Source organism: Hypanus sabinus, chromosome 8, assembly GCF_030144855.1.
Source record: "Hypanus sabinus isolate sHypSab1 chromosome 8, sHypSab1.hap1, whole genome shotgun sequence".
In the NCBI taxonomy this organism is placed as follows: domain Eukaryota; kingdom Metazoa; phylum Chordata; class Chondrichthyes; order Myliobatiformes; family Dasyatidae; genus Hypanus; species Hypanus sabinus.
The window spans coordinates 47,539,921-47,553,142 of record NC_082713.1 but is presented as its reverse complement, the minus strand read 5'-3'; positions in this window follow the sequence as shown (position 1 = coordinate 47,553,142).

The window sequence follows — 13,222 nt, the reverse complement described above, 5'->3', positions numbered from 1 at the left end:
TATTTAAAAGGTGGGTCTCATCGCAGCTGCAAGAATTATACTGCAAAACCGCAAAAAAACCAGATGTCCCACTGTGAGGGAATGGACTGAGGAAATGGTTAACATTTCATCATATGAACACATGTTGGGAAGAATTAACAATGAGGGGAAAATGCAAGACGCATGGGATCAATTTTGGTTGTATTTTAATTTAAACTTAAATTAGAAGTTTTTTTCTGTTTCTTAGTTTTATATGTTTTCCTGTCATGGGATGGCTGTGTAAATATGCTGTACTATATCTGCTCTATGATATGCTGTGCTGCTTTGTAAAATAAGAATACATAATAATAAAAATATGAACTACAAAAAAAACCACTTGGATGAAAGATGCCCCAGTCAATATTATGGAAGTTAAAAATTATCCATTACAACAGCCTTGTTGCTTTCAGATCTTTTCATATAACGTCTATATATCTGGTCCCCTATGTCCCTCTGATTGTTAGAAGGCCTATTAATAGGAATCTGTGCTGAAGTGTGTTTATACAGTACATTAGTCACTTCATCTTCCTTAACCTGTCCCTGTCTGTCCTTTCTTTCAGACTTAACTGTTCAAACATTACATTTCAATCAATCTCTTCACCTTCTGACCTACTACTCTGGTTCCAAACCACTCCTCCCTCCACACTTAGAATTTTGATTTTGAACTCTGTTGGTATACCTCAAGGATAAGTGAAACCAATCTCCTGTACAGCTCCCATCTGCCTTGTAAGAGAGCCCAATGATCCATATATCTGAAATTCTCTCTCCTACACTAGCTCCTTAGCTATAAACACTCAAGATTCTGCAGATGCTGCAAATCCAGAGTAACACACACAAAATACTGGAGGAACTCAGTAAATAAGAGTCTTGGCCAAAAATTGAATGATAGTTCTTCTCCATAGGTGTTGTCTGATATGCTGAGTTCCTCCAGTATTTAGTGTGTGTAGCTCCTTAGACAACTATTGAAATGCATCATATTTCCATTTCCTGTTTCAATTACTATCCTTGATAGAACATAGAACATAGAAATGTCCTGCTTTTCAAGCTTACTGTCTAGCAGGGCCTCATCTCCCTTCCAGCCTATGTCATTGGTACAAAAGTAAACTATGACCTCTGCTCGATAGTTGGGGCTGGGCTTGAATGCTATCACCTCTTAAAAGGTAAAATCAAGCAACATAGGCATGAACAGGGTTTCGTTTCCAAATGAGCTTAATGATTTCTATACTCTCTTTGACCATCAAAGCATTCACGAACTCCCACCGGCCCCCATGATCCTGTTATTTCAATCTCTGAAGCTGACGCATGAGCAGTCTTCAGAAGTATGAACCCACAAAAAGCATCCAGCCCAGCCTGGGTAGCAAGCACTAAAGACCTGTGCTGATCAACTGCCAACATGGTTCACTGAGATCTCTAACCTCTCACTTCAGCATTCAGAAGGAACTACCTGCTTCAATGATGATCAGCCAGTACCACAGTGATGAAATGTTTAGAGAGGTTGGTGATAGAGCATATCAACTCCTGCCCGAGGTGTGACTTGGATCTGCTCCAATTTGTCTACTGGAACAATAGGCATAAAGCATGTGCCATGTCATTGTATAGGTGTATCAGGATGCTCGTTATTAACTACAGCTTGACATTCAATATATTCATCCCTTCAAAACTAATCATTAAGCTTCAAGACTTTGGCTTTGATACCTGCTTGTGCAATTGTATCCTCAATTTCCTCACTTGCAGACCCCAGTCAATTCAGATTAGCAACAACATCTCCTCCACAACCTCCATCAGCACAGGTGCACCACAAGGTTGTGTGCTTAGTCCCCAGCTCTGCTCGCTTTACACTTAAGGTTGTGTGGCTAAGCACAGCTCTAATGCTCTGTTCAGGTTTGCTGACAACTCCACTGCCATTGACAGAATCAAGATGGTAGCAAATTAGAATATAGGAGAGAGACTGACAATCTGGATGATTGCTGCTACAACAACAAACTCTTGCTCAATGTCAGCAAGACCAAGGAGCTGATTATTGACTTCAGGAGGAGGAAACGAGGATAACTTCACTCATTCACTTGCCTCATCATTGAAATGTTCCCAGAACCTATGGATTCACTTTCAAGGACTCTCCATCTTATATTCTCAATATTAATTTCTTATTTTTATTATTATTATTATTATTATTATTATTATTATTATTATTATTATTATTAATTGTTGTGTTTCTAGTTTGTTGTCTTTTGCACACTGGTTCAACACTCAAGTTGGTGCCATCTTTCATTGATTCTATTATGATTATTATTCTATTATGTATAGCCAGAAGAAAAAGAATCTCAGGGTTGTATATGGTGACATGTATGTACTTTGATAATAAATAACTTTGTACGTTGAACTCTGGCTGTTCACACTCATCAGAATGCTTTGTGCCTCTTTAGAAATACTGTATCCTTGAGCTTGGCACCATTGAAAAAACACACAATCCTGGAAGCATATGAAGGTGTTGAACAGGCAATAGAGAAAAGCAGAATATTTTTCATACGAGATACTTGGAAGGTTTTGGTTCCTGTATACTTATATGTGGGTGCAGCAATAAATTAGGAAGGTGGTTAGGTTTACTTGCAATAAGACTTGAGTAAAGATATTTCAATGAAATTATTGTGACCTTATTGTGGTTATTCCTGGAATACTGTGTACTGGCCTTGTTTCTCTACTTAAAGAAATATACGCTTGTGATAGAGAGAGTACAATGATGGTTCAACAGTTTGATTTTAGGTTTGAAGATTTGTGTCATGAAGAGAGATTAAGCAATTTGTGCCCATGCTCTTTAGACTGTAGAAGAATGACTCTGATGGTGCTCTGCTACCATTTTCATAATCAAATATTCAAGCAACTTTTCGACTGTATTTTAGGCTAACTGTGAGAATTCTTGCTCCTCTCTAAAGGCATAATATATTGAGTTATGATTTGGAGTGCAGACATAAAGTTCAAGTTTTACAAGCAGAGCTCCGACCGTTTCCTTCTGCCTGTCTGCACAACCTATAGAAATGAAGGTCGCTGTTATTTTGAATTTATTCTGTTTCAAACACTGTTTCAATGTAGGAGCAGGAAGTTTATTTTGTTTTTGATTAGAAAGCACCAAGCAACATGGGACAACTTGCTCAGTTTTCCTAAGGATTCAGGAAGTGATGGGTTTAACAGACATGTGCCTCAGTGGGTTCCATGTGCGAAAGTGAACTCTTCATTATGTAGTGAAGTTATCATTCAGTCAACATTCAGTTTTGGTGTAGCAACCACTAAAAGGATCGTAAAAGGTCAATGCCACAGGCGGGAATCTTGTGTGACTATAAATTTTGAGAACATCTGCTGGGCTTGTCATATTCCACTGATAAACAATAGATACACAGCACTGTGGGAATATTTTTTGCTTGGCTCAGCTTTCCATCAATGCTTTTGTTCTGAATGAAAAGCACAGGTAAACTTCCAGAAAAGAGGCACAAGGTCATAACCAATGACTCCAGAGATGGTTTCCCACTTTGTTGTGCTCTCATACATATCACACATCTGACAGGTGAGAAATGATAGGTGTCTGCTACAGTCTGAGTAACAAGAAGAGAAGGAGTATGAAAATATTCATAGTGAGGAGCAATGAAAAGAATCCCTCCTAATATTTTTCAAGGCTTTATAGTCCCCCATAGGCATGCACAGAAAGGCAGTGTGTTCTTACACATTGTGAATTACAGTCCAATCACATTGTACCATTATGATTATCTGCATCAAGTAGAATTATCAACCTGATGATATTGCCATAGCTTTTTCCCCACTCACAGGGCTTGGCAATCACCAAACAAAACTATTTGGATCAGATACATAATGACTGCAGTTCAAGAGCATGTCAGATAAAACATTTGTCACTGTGAGGATCTAAAATCCAATTTCAATGACATTCTCCTATCTAAAGACTGTATCAGGTTTGCAAGAGCATGGAACTCCAAAGGCATGGAAGAATGCGCTACCTCATTCAGCAGCAAGCAGAATAATACTCTGATACCTTCATTGACTGTGATACTTGAAGCATGAGCTTTATTTCCGATCACACAGAGGAGCCTTGTGCTGTAATATCAGGAATGACAAAGGTAACTGCCACTTGGCAGCCTCAGCAGCCTAAGTCTGACAACCTGGATTTCAAACATCAATCCTCTTCTAAAGGTGAATAATGCCTAACCATTTCTATGCGGATCATCATCAGCCTTCCCTAAAGTCAAGTCTATGATTGTCCTCATTGGAATCCAACTAAGCAGAATGAATTAAGATCCCTCTTTCTCAATGGCTGACATGAGAACTATCCTTTACTGATTATAGAGCCATATTTGGCATTGAGGTTATGAACTCTCTGGTTATTCTTCAGACATTTAAAAGAAGAAAGAAAGAGTGCTAGTTGTTAAATAATGACATTTCTGTCTAAGACACGGACAATGCCTTGGACTTTCTCAAACATATTTAATTTTACCAGGCGAGCAGTATAACCAATGAAAGAAAATAGACCTCTCAAGGAAGATGGCAGCACCATGGAGCTTGTTTTTGGCAGTGTACATTTGGACTATGATGATATGTACTTCAGATGAATTGCTCAGGAATTTGGAAATAATTTGGAAATAAATTTGGAAATAATAGGATTGTAAAAAAGTGAGCCAATGTACAAAACTTCTAACATTTTATAAAAGGAAATTTGAGCTAGGTGAAGTTGGTTATAATCAGCCAGGTACCAATATTGGAGTAAGCTGCTATGCCAAATATATCAAAGGCAGCAGCCATGCTGGGGGTGGCAGGGAATGGAGAGAGATGATTTTAGGTCTCATTTACATTGGAGATTTTAATAAATATAAATTCAGTTTTGTGGGTAGGTAGACAGTTGATTGAATGGATTCATCAAGAAGGTGCAGGAAGATTGGGCAACCATTTTAAAGGTAGTGGGAAAGGAAAGGGAGGCTGCAGGTAGGATTGTAGTTTTCAAGGATATGGGTTTTGAGGAGAAGCATATTGACAAAGGATTTGAAAGGAGGTAGACAATACCTGAGATGAGGGAACAATTAATAATTTTGACTAATATGAGAGCTGGAATGTGCGGGTTGATCAGTAGCTGGATAAGAACATGACTGAGAAACAATAAAGAGATTTCATGGACAAGAAGTGCACAATTCAGTCATGAAGGAAGTGAGAGAAACTGAAGAAATAGGTGCAAATTTAGGTCTCAGGGTGAAAGGTTAGGGAAATGGCAGTGGAAACTGAACAAAGGTTCTCAAATTTAGTATAAACAAGAGAAAATCTGCAGATACTGGAAACCCAGGCAATAAACACACAAAATGCTGGAGAAACTCAGCAGGCCAGGCAGCATCCATGAAACAAGTACAGTCGATGTTTAGGGCTGAAACCCTTAGGCAGAACTTAATTTTAGTGACTGAACCACTTCCATTTGTTCTTGGAATGAGAACATAATAGGCAGCAAGGAGGGATATAAAAAAGCAATCTATAACAGAGAAAATTAGAACAACTTTGTATTTTGGGATGTTACCAAATCTGAAAATGAAAGGGCTAAGGTCTGCCGTGAGGGGCTTGGTAGAAATATCTATGATGTCTTAATGAAGCAGAGAGCTATTTCTGGCCTAGTTGGGGATTATTCACATTTTACTTAGAGTTAGAGGTATGGTTGCATTGCATTGCATCGAATGGCATGTCCATTCGAAAACAATTACTATTCTTTGAGGAGTGAAATGAAATAACTTATAGAAATGGACAGATGGAAATTTAATTGTCCATGCTGACCCAGGGCTCCATTTGATGATAAAGTAGGCTGTTCTATGCGCCTCATTAAAATAAACATGGCACATCACCCCAGCCAGCTGCCACAAATTATGCTCAGCTCCAGGTGGATGGAAATACATTTGGGTGATTGAGTCAATTTGTCTTCTGAACTCTAAGGGCTGTCAAAAACAAACAAAGAGCATTTTAGTTTCATAACAAATAACAAATGAAACTCCATTAATGAATATCTTTTCCATCTTGACTCCTTTGCTGGACTCAGGACTTCATATGCCAAAGGAAGAGAAGGTAAATAACTAACCCCTCTGATAACGTTACACTTGCCCAGCCACATAGAACTACAAAAGCATGAGTGTGTAATTTGTCATTTATTTCATTTCCTTCCTGTGGAGAAATCACCCAGTCATTAACAGATCTTTCAATTAATATAAAAACTGCAGCAGATCACAAGATAATTTCAAATACAGCAAATTCTGGTTAATTGGGACACATCAGGACCAAGGTATTTTGGCCCAATTAGTAAATGTTGCATTGAAATAGTTTTAAAAAGACAAATTACCATTTACCTGAGTAACAAACTATGTATTTTAATGAAATGCAGGACAAATTAGAACACTACATATTACTACAATACTATAAAACAGTGTACTAGTTCCAAATAGTTACAAATGTAGGAACTCATCCAGTGTAGACTGCATATTCCTCTTATTAATTTTCAATCAGATACCCAACAGGGGTTATGTGTCCCAAGTGGACATCAGGGGAAATAGAAGCCATCAGGGGGTGGTAAGTGGCACCCAAACTTGAGGCATTAGACCTGACCGACTGTTAGTAGAGCAGACACTTCCAACACAAAGGATGCAGCACCAGTCTTCACAATGTGACTGAAACTAAGCAATCTCATCCAACCTTATTGACCAAATAGACATTGTAGGGGATGCATAAATTGGCAACCAGGTTGCCCAACAGTTCCCCTTGGCTTGGCATGGAACAAGTTCATGTAATTTAGCAGCTAGTAAGTCAAGTACACCCTCTTTACTTACTCTACATATCTATGAAAAACAGGTTGCACAATGACACAGTGCTAACTGGAACCTAACGGTGAAATAGAGCCTGTCAGTGAGCCTGCCAACCCTGAGGATTCTTCTTGAGGTGTTCAAACTGACCTTGGCTTCATAAGTGTGCTCAAGAGCCATCTTTGGGGATCATGAGACCTTATGTGATTGGTCAATTGCGCTACTTGGAATAGTGTAAAGGTATCTTGCCAGACACTATCTCTACCCTGACTAACATTCAGATTCCAATCTGAATCCTTGTCAACGTAATTTTTGCTGTTGTGATTGTCTTCATCCTCGTCTCAGCATTCCTTTGCTACCACCGGTCCATCCCTATCAATCACTGCCATTGTCAATATCCAATAGGCATTCCCAGTTGGTGTTAATTTATTATTTTAATTTAGCCCCATTAATGATGGATAAATACATACGATGAGATCTCTATGAGCCTGAAGGCGGTGGAGCCTTGAATTCTAATCCAGTTGAGAAACAGAAACTACAGAAGGTGTGTCAATACAATGGTTTAATTTTGTTACCATCAGATCAGCAAAGGCCCGTGTGTCATATTTGTAATACTGTACTGTCTAATGAAGCCATGAAACTATCAAGGTTGCGGTAAATGACACACTGAGAAAGCTATTTAAGGTATTACTCAGTTCCAGAGGATGAAAGAAGCATTTGAAAAGCATTGCAGACTTGAATCTTTTGCCAAGAAAGCTAAAAATGACCTTGATATTGGCCTCATTGCTTCTTATAGCATTTTGAAAATGATAACACGGTGTGGAAAATCTCATACAATTGGTGAAAGATTAATAATGCTTGCTGTATCAGAAGTGCTCACCACTGTTCTCAAAATGGATACCGGTATTTTAAAATCAATTCCTCTGAATAATAACTCTGTAGGTCATCGTGTTGACAAAATGACTGAAACCATTGCGTATCAAAAAACAGAATTTGGGATACAACCGTGTGAGACAACAAGGCATTGTTAATGGCAAATGTACAGTTTATCAAAAATAGAAAAGTTTATCAAGAGATTTTCTTTTGTAAAAAATTAAAAACAAATATCAATGGAGAATCAATTTACAATGAACATGATTTCTTGTGCAAAAGATGGGGCACCATACTGGTTGCCATGCTTGTTTAGTGGCATTTATGAAAAAATAAATTCCATATCCGTCTGCAATCCATTGTGTAATTCGTCATCCAACATCTCGCAGCCAAAAGCCTCAGCCAGTGAGTTATTTCAAGCATGACTCTTGTAAGGTCAGCTATCAACAAAATTAAATCTCATTGGTTAAATAACAGAATATTTTGCCAGTTATGTCAAGATAGTGATGAAGAATTTGAATGCTTGCTTCTTCACACTGAAGTGCATTGGTTCTCAAAAGGCTGCAGCTTAAAACGTTTCTTTGATTTTTTTTTGACACTGTAGATGAATTTTTTGCTCAAAGTTGACAAGATCTTGGGAAACCAGGCTGTACATGGAGATGTGACATACCTAGTCGATCTGTATTACAAACTGAACATTCCAAATATGTAACTGCAAGGTGGGAATTTCAATTTAATCCAGGCAAAAGTGCAGTGTCAACTTTTATCAGAAAATTGGAAATATGTAAGCCAAACATTGAGAGATAAATGCTCTCACAGTCTCTTTGCATGGAAAGTATATCATTCTCTTTCCTAGACAGTGATTTGCAAGAGTACTGCTTACACCTTCAGTCACAGAACATGGGTTTTCAGAATCAATTCAAGGATTTGAAGGATCTGTAAATTCCGGACTGGGTAATTAACCAATTTCTTTGTAGGGTGGAAGAACAGAAGGAGAGCTTGTAAGTAGAAATGATCAAAATTCAGAATGATGAAGAAGTAAAAATGCTTTTCAAAAATGCTGGCTTTTTTGGTATGTGGCTACACTCTCATACAAAATTTCTTGGTCTTTGAAGAGCCAAACTGCCCTTTATTGCATTTCCAACCTCCTACCTTGTTGAAAGTGCAGTGAACCACATACGCATAAAAAACAGTAAATGCTTGGACATTGTTATGCATGGGGACTTAAGACTTTGCCTTCACAACTTGAACCAGATATTTCAAGTCCTGCTAAAAGTCATCAAGCTCAAGAATCACATTGATATTGGAGCTGCTGTATAGCGCACAGGTGCTGAATATGTAATTCCCTGGTTAAGATTTTTACTGCTATGCTGTAGGTATTTCATTTTAACAGTTCTATAAGAGCAGTTTGTTCTGTTTTTAGCATATATGGGTTTGAACTAAAGATAAGGGGCTATGTTGTTCAACTTACAAATGTTGTGTCAGCTAGTCAGGATGGAGGAATTGGGAGAAGGTTCTAGAGAACACTTGGTGGAGAGGCTTCTGTGATGAACATTGGTGTGGGTCAAAGTCTTTTTGGTGGGAGCTGGGAGAACACAGGAGGGAAGATGGGTGAAGATGCCATCCCTGTTGCATAAGGTGCTTTGTGCAAACGAATGGCTTCAAGGAGGAAGGACCAATACTCCTGTGGGGGAGCCTGTTTCTCTGATATGGATTTCAAGCAACATTTGGAAGGTGGTGTGTGCGTTCACGCAGATCGTGAGTCCAGCGCATGAGTTACGAGGGGTGATTGATAAGTTCATAGTCTAAGGTAGAAGGAGTCAATTTTAGAAAACCTAGTACATTTATTTTTCAGCATAGTCCCCTCCTACATTTACACACTTAATCCAGTCGACATGGAACATACAGATCTTGGACCTCCAGAAAGTGTCCACAGCAGGGGTGATTGATAAGTTTGTGGCCTGAGGTAGAAGGATACACAGCTCTTGTTACATGCACGTGTGAATCAACTATTTGAGTGATTATGCAGAAAGTTTGAAGTTAATAACTCAATGGGGTAATTGATAAGTTCGTGGCCTAAGGTAGAAGGAGATGAGTTATTAACTTCAAACTTTCTGCATAATTCCTCAAAGAGTTGACTTGCACGTGCATTTAACGAGAGCTGTATAACTCATCTCACATCTGTGGTCACTTTCTGGATGTCCAAGATCTGTATGTTCCACGACCGCTGGACTAAGTGTATATATGTAGGAGGGGACTTCTTTGAAAAGTAAATGAGCTTTATTTTCTAAAATTGACTCCTTCTACCCTAGGCCATGAACTTATCAACCACCCCTTGTAAAGACAACTTTAAGATGAGCACCAACGTATGTGCCCATTTGGACTGGGTTAACTGTAATGACCCCTTTTTATTTTTTTTTCTTTCTTTTTCCTACTAACTGATAAAGCTGAAAGCTGTATATACACTTTCTTTGTAATTGTATGCAGAGTACAATCTGTTATTTCTTGCCGACAGCTAATTGCATGGGTACAGTATATTCACAATGACTGGGATTTGGGTGGTCGAGACATCGCAACTTCCTGGTTTTGATGAGACTCAAGTCATACCGACCCTAGACATAGGGTTTGAGAAAGCGGTGTTCTCACCACTGAGTCCAATGGCTGTTAGCCAGGAGCTAACAAACCACATCTCTAGAGATGCCAGGTAATAAAGGGTTTCATTGTGGGGGCTATCAACCAGGATTTGATTCCCTTAATACTCTGCTTTTGCTGTAAGAATTGATTAATTGGCTTGTATGTTTAAGCCTGTGTTTAAATTAGCATCTGGGAAAGTGATTAAGATACTTGATTATGGACACCGCAGAGTTTACATTTTGGGGTGATTTGAAGATATTATCCACAACTAATGCTTGTTTTCTCAGTGAGGTGGATATCCGTAGCCCAAATGAATTGTTGATTAGGGTTTTAAGTACCGTTAAAGTATTAGGGAAAGTTACCTTCGATGAATGGCATTTTGATCAATTGGCTGGAAAGGTGAGTCTTCCATAGCTGAGGGCAAAGACTTTAAAGTCGAGTGCACTTGTTTCTACAAAGTGAGGAGAAGAAGTTGCCTGATGTGAAACCTCTACTGAGTTCTTCAGCAGTTGATTTAAATTCTGAGGTCATTCTGTCTATTACATCACAGGTTGATAACTGTAGAAGTATATCCATTATTGTAGGCTGGGAGTGTCCTCTGAGATCAAGCCGACACCTGGTGAGGAAGAAGAATATGAAGCTAGGTTAAATACAAATAAAATCTTAAAGCAGTATCATTTTTCTCATGTTAGTATATGGTAGACATGTTTTTACACTATGGGGATGGTGGAAAGTATATTGAGCCTAAGAGAGGCATTGGCAAGTATGAAAGTGCTTGTTGGGGGGGCATTGGTAAGCATGAAAATTAGTTAGTGGGGTGTTGGGCTAAAAAAGGTTGGAAAACACTGTTTTAAATGAATAAAATCAGCACAGGTGCCTAGAATAGATAATGGTCTTCCTTCACTGCCTTCCTGCACAAAATAGTGTCAAAAATCACTACTTTTTAATTCAACATCAGTTGACGCAAATGCATAGCATAACTGGTACTGTTTTTTAACTATTCATCAACTGATCTAAGATAGGCAATTCACTGTGCAACTCTGAATTAATTAAAGCTTGTGCTTTATTTTCTCTGCACAAATAATGACATAATTATGTCGACCTCAGGCCAACAACCTAAAACATGAATTCTACTGTTCATTTTATAAAGTCTCGCTCAGACCATTTCTGCAATTAATAGCCCTGAAATAGAAATCTCCCATTGGCCAAACAATTGACCTTTTCTTCCCCCAGCCCTTGGCATGGGGTTTTTTCCTTGCAATAGTTAGTCTGGAGTTCTCACCCCTTTGCATTTGAAGCCCCTCAATCTTACAGTCTTTCCTCATCAGTTCAAATTTTGTGCTTCAATCTTGTTGGTTTAAGATCATCTGACTGACCTATGTCAGAATCCCATTGGAGGCAGTCTGAGGGCTCCACATTTAGTGTCTTAGGTGACTTCTTTTGTTTTAATCACCTCTGGCTTAAACCAATCAAACCAGGTCACCCAGACACTAGGTTGAGGTAACAAGATTACTTCTGAAAACTTGCCATTACACACAATAAGCATCTTATCTGAGAGTGACCTCAGGTTTAGCAGATTAATAGCAGAAACTCCTTGTGTCTATGTTCAATTGCTATGATTAAGTTATTCCAGAGCAAGAATCAGTTCATCAAATAGTTCACAAAATAGAGGTTACAGAGAAGCTTCACAAAATGGTAACCTCCATTCTTTTAAGCACTTGGCAAGAACAAAGACATCTAGTTTGTCTACTTCCATTATCCTTGACTCATTTAAATTCAGTGTTTTCTTACATGTTTTAATTTCATCATGTCCAACAATTTAAAAACTGTTCGCTCTACGCATGGTGTAGTATCTAATGGTCTCACAAGTACACACGACTGACTTCAGTTAGAAACTAATCTATCCTCCAAATATTCATTATCATGTCAACATTCAAGATGATTGTTGGTACCTTCAAATTATTCATAGTTCCTAACTTACTGAAGTAGTGAAATCATTTCATTTTCACTCCCAGTCATCTGTTCCATCTCTGAGCCTGAATGCTTGGAACCACAGTGAGCAAAACAGTTCTGAATTGTCTCACTGTTTATTTCTCACTAACTATGACTGAGAAAAATCACTGTTTTTAAACAGAAACACACACAACTAACTCAATTTACAAACTGTTCACTGTAAGCGTGTTCTGTTGTCCAACAGCCACACAAGTGCCCGTGACTTTTGCCAGTTGGAAACTGTTCGGCAAGTCTCCAATTCCAATTAAGTGGCATGGTGTCTCAAATAAACAAAGGAAATCACAGCTATTTTCTTGATTTTTTTAAGTGCTGTCCCAAATAAGCAGATGCCTTGATTAACCGATGGCCCAATTAATTGAAATCTACTGCATATACTTTTCAGACAAGGCACGCATAAACTTTTTTGTTTTTTTCACCTAGAATCACTTTTCTATGGGCAGCCTTCAGCTGAAAATCATAAATAAGATTGTATCTAATTCTTTAGTCATACTACCATGGAAATAGAATGGAGAAATTGATTATGGATATATACAATATCTGTTATGAAGAATGGTTTAAATGGATGTCTTTGAAACTTCATAGTAGTGAAGACTCCAATAAGCTACTTTCAGGAATGTAAGGCCAATTTTTCACTTGTCAATAATAATAATTCTGAATATGGTTCAGGCTTCAAGATTGTATTTCACTGAGAGTATATCAGTGAATGGAATTCACTATTTGAATGAAAATGGCTGATGCAAAGTACACTTATTATGATTCTCTTTGTTGAGGAGTTTGTCAAAAATAAGAAACAACAGTAAGGAAGAATCAAAATAACAAAGCATAGGAAAGAGATCAGAAAGATAATGGAAATAATGGGGAGAGAC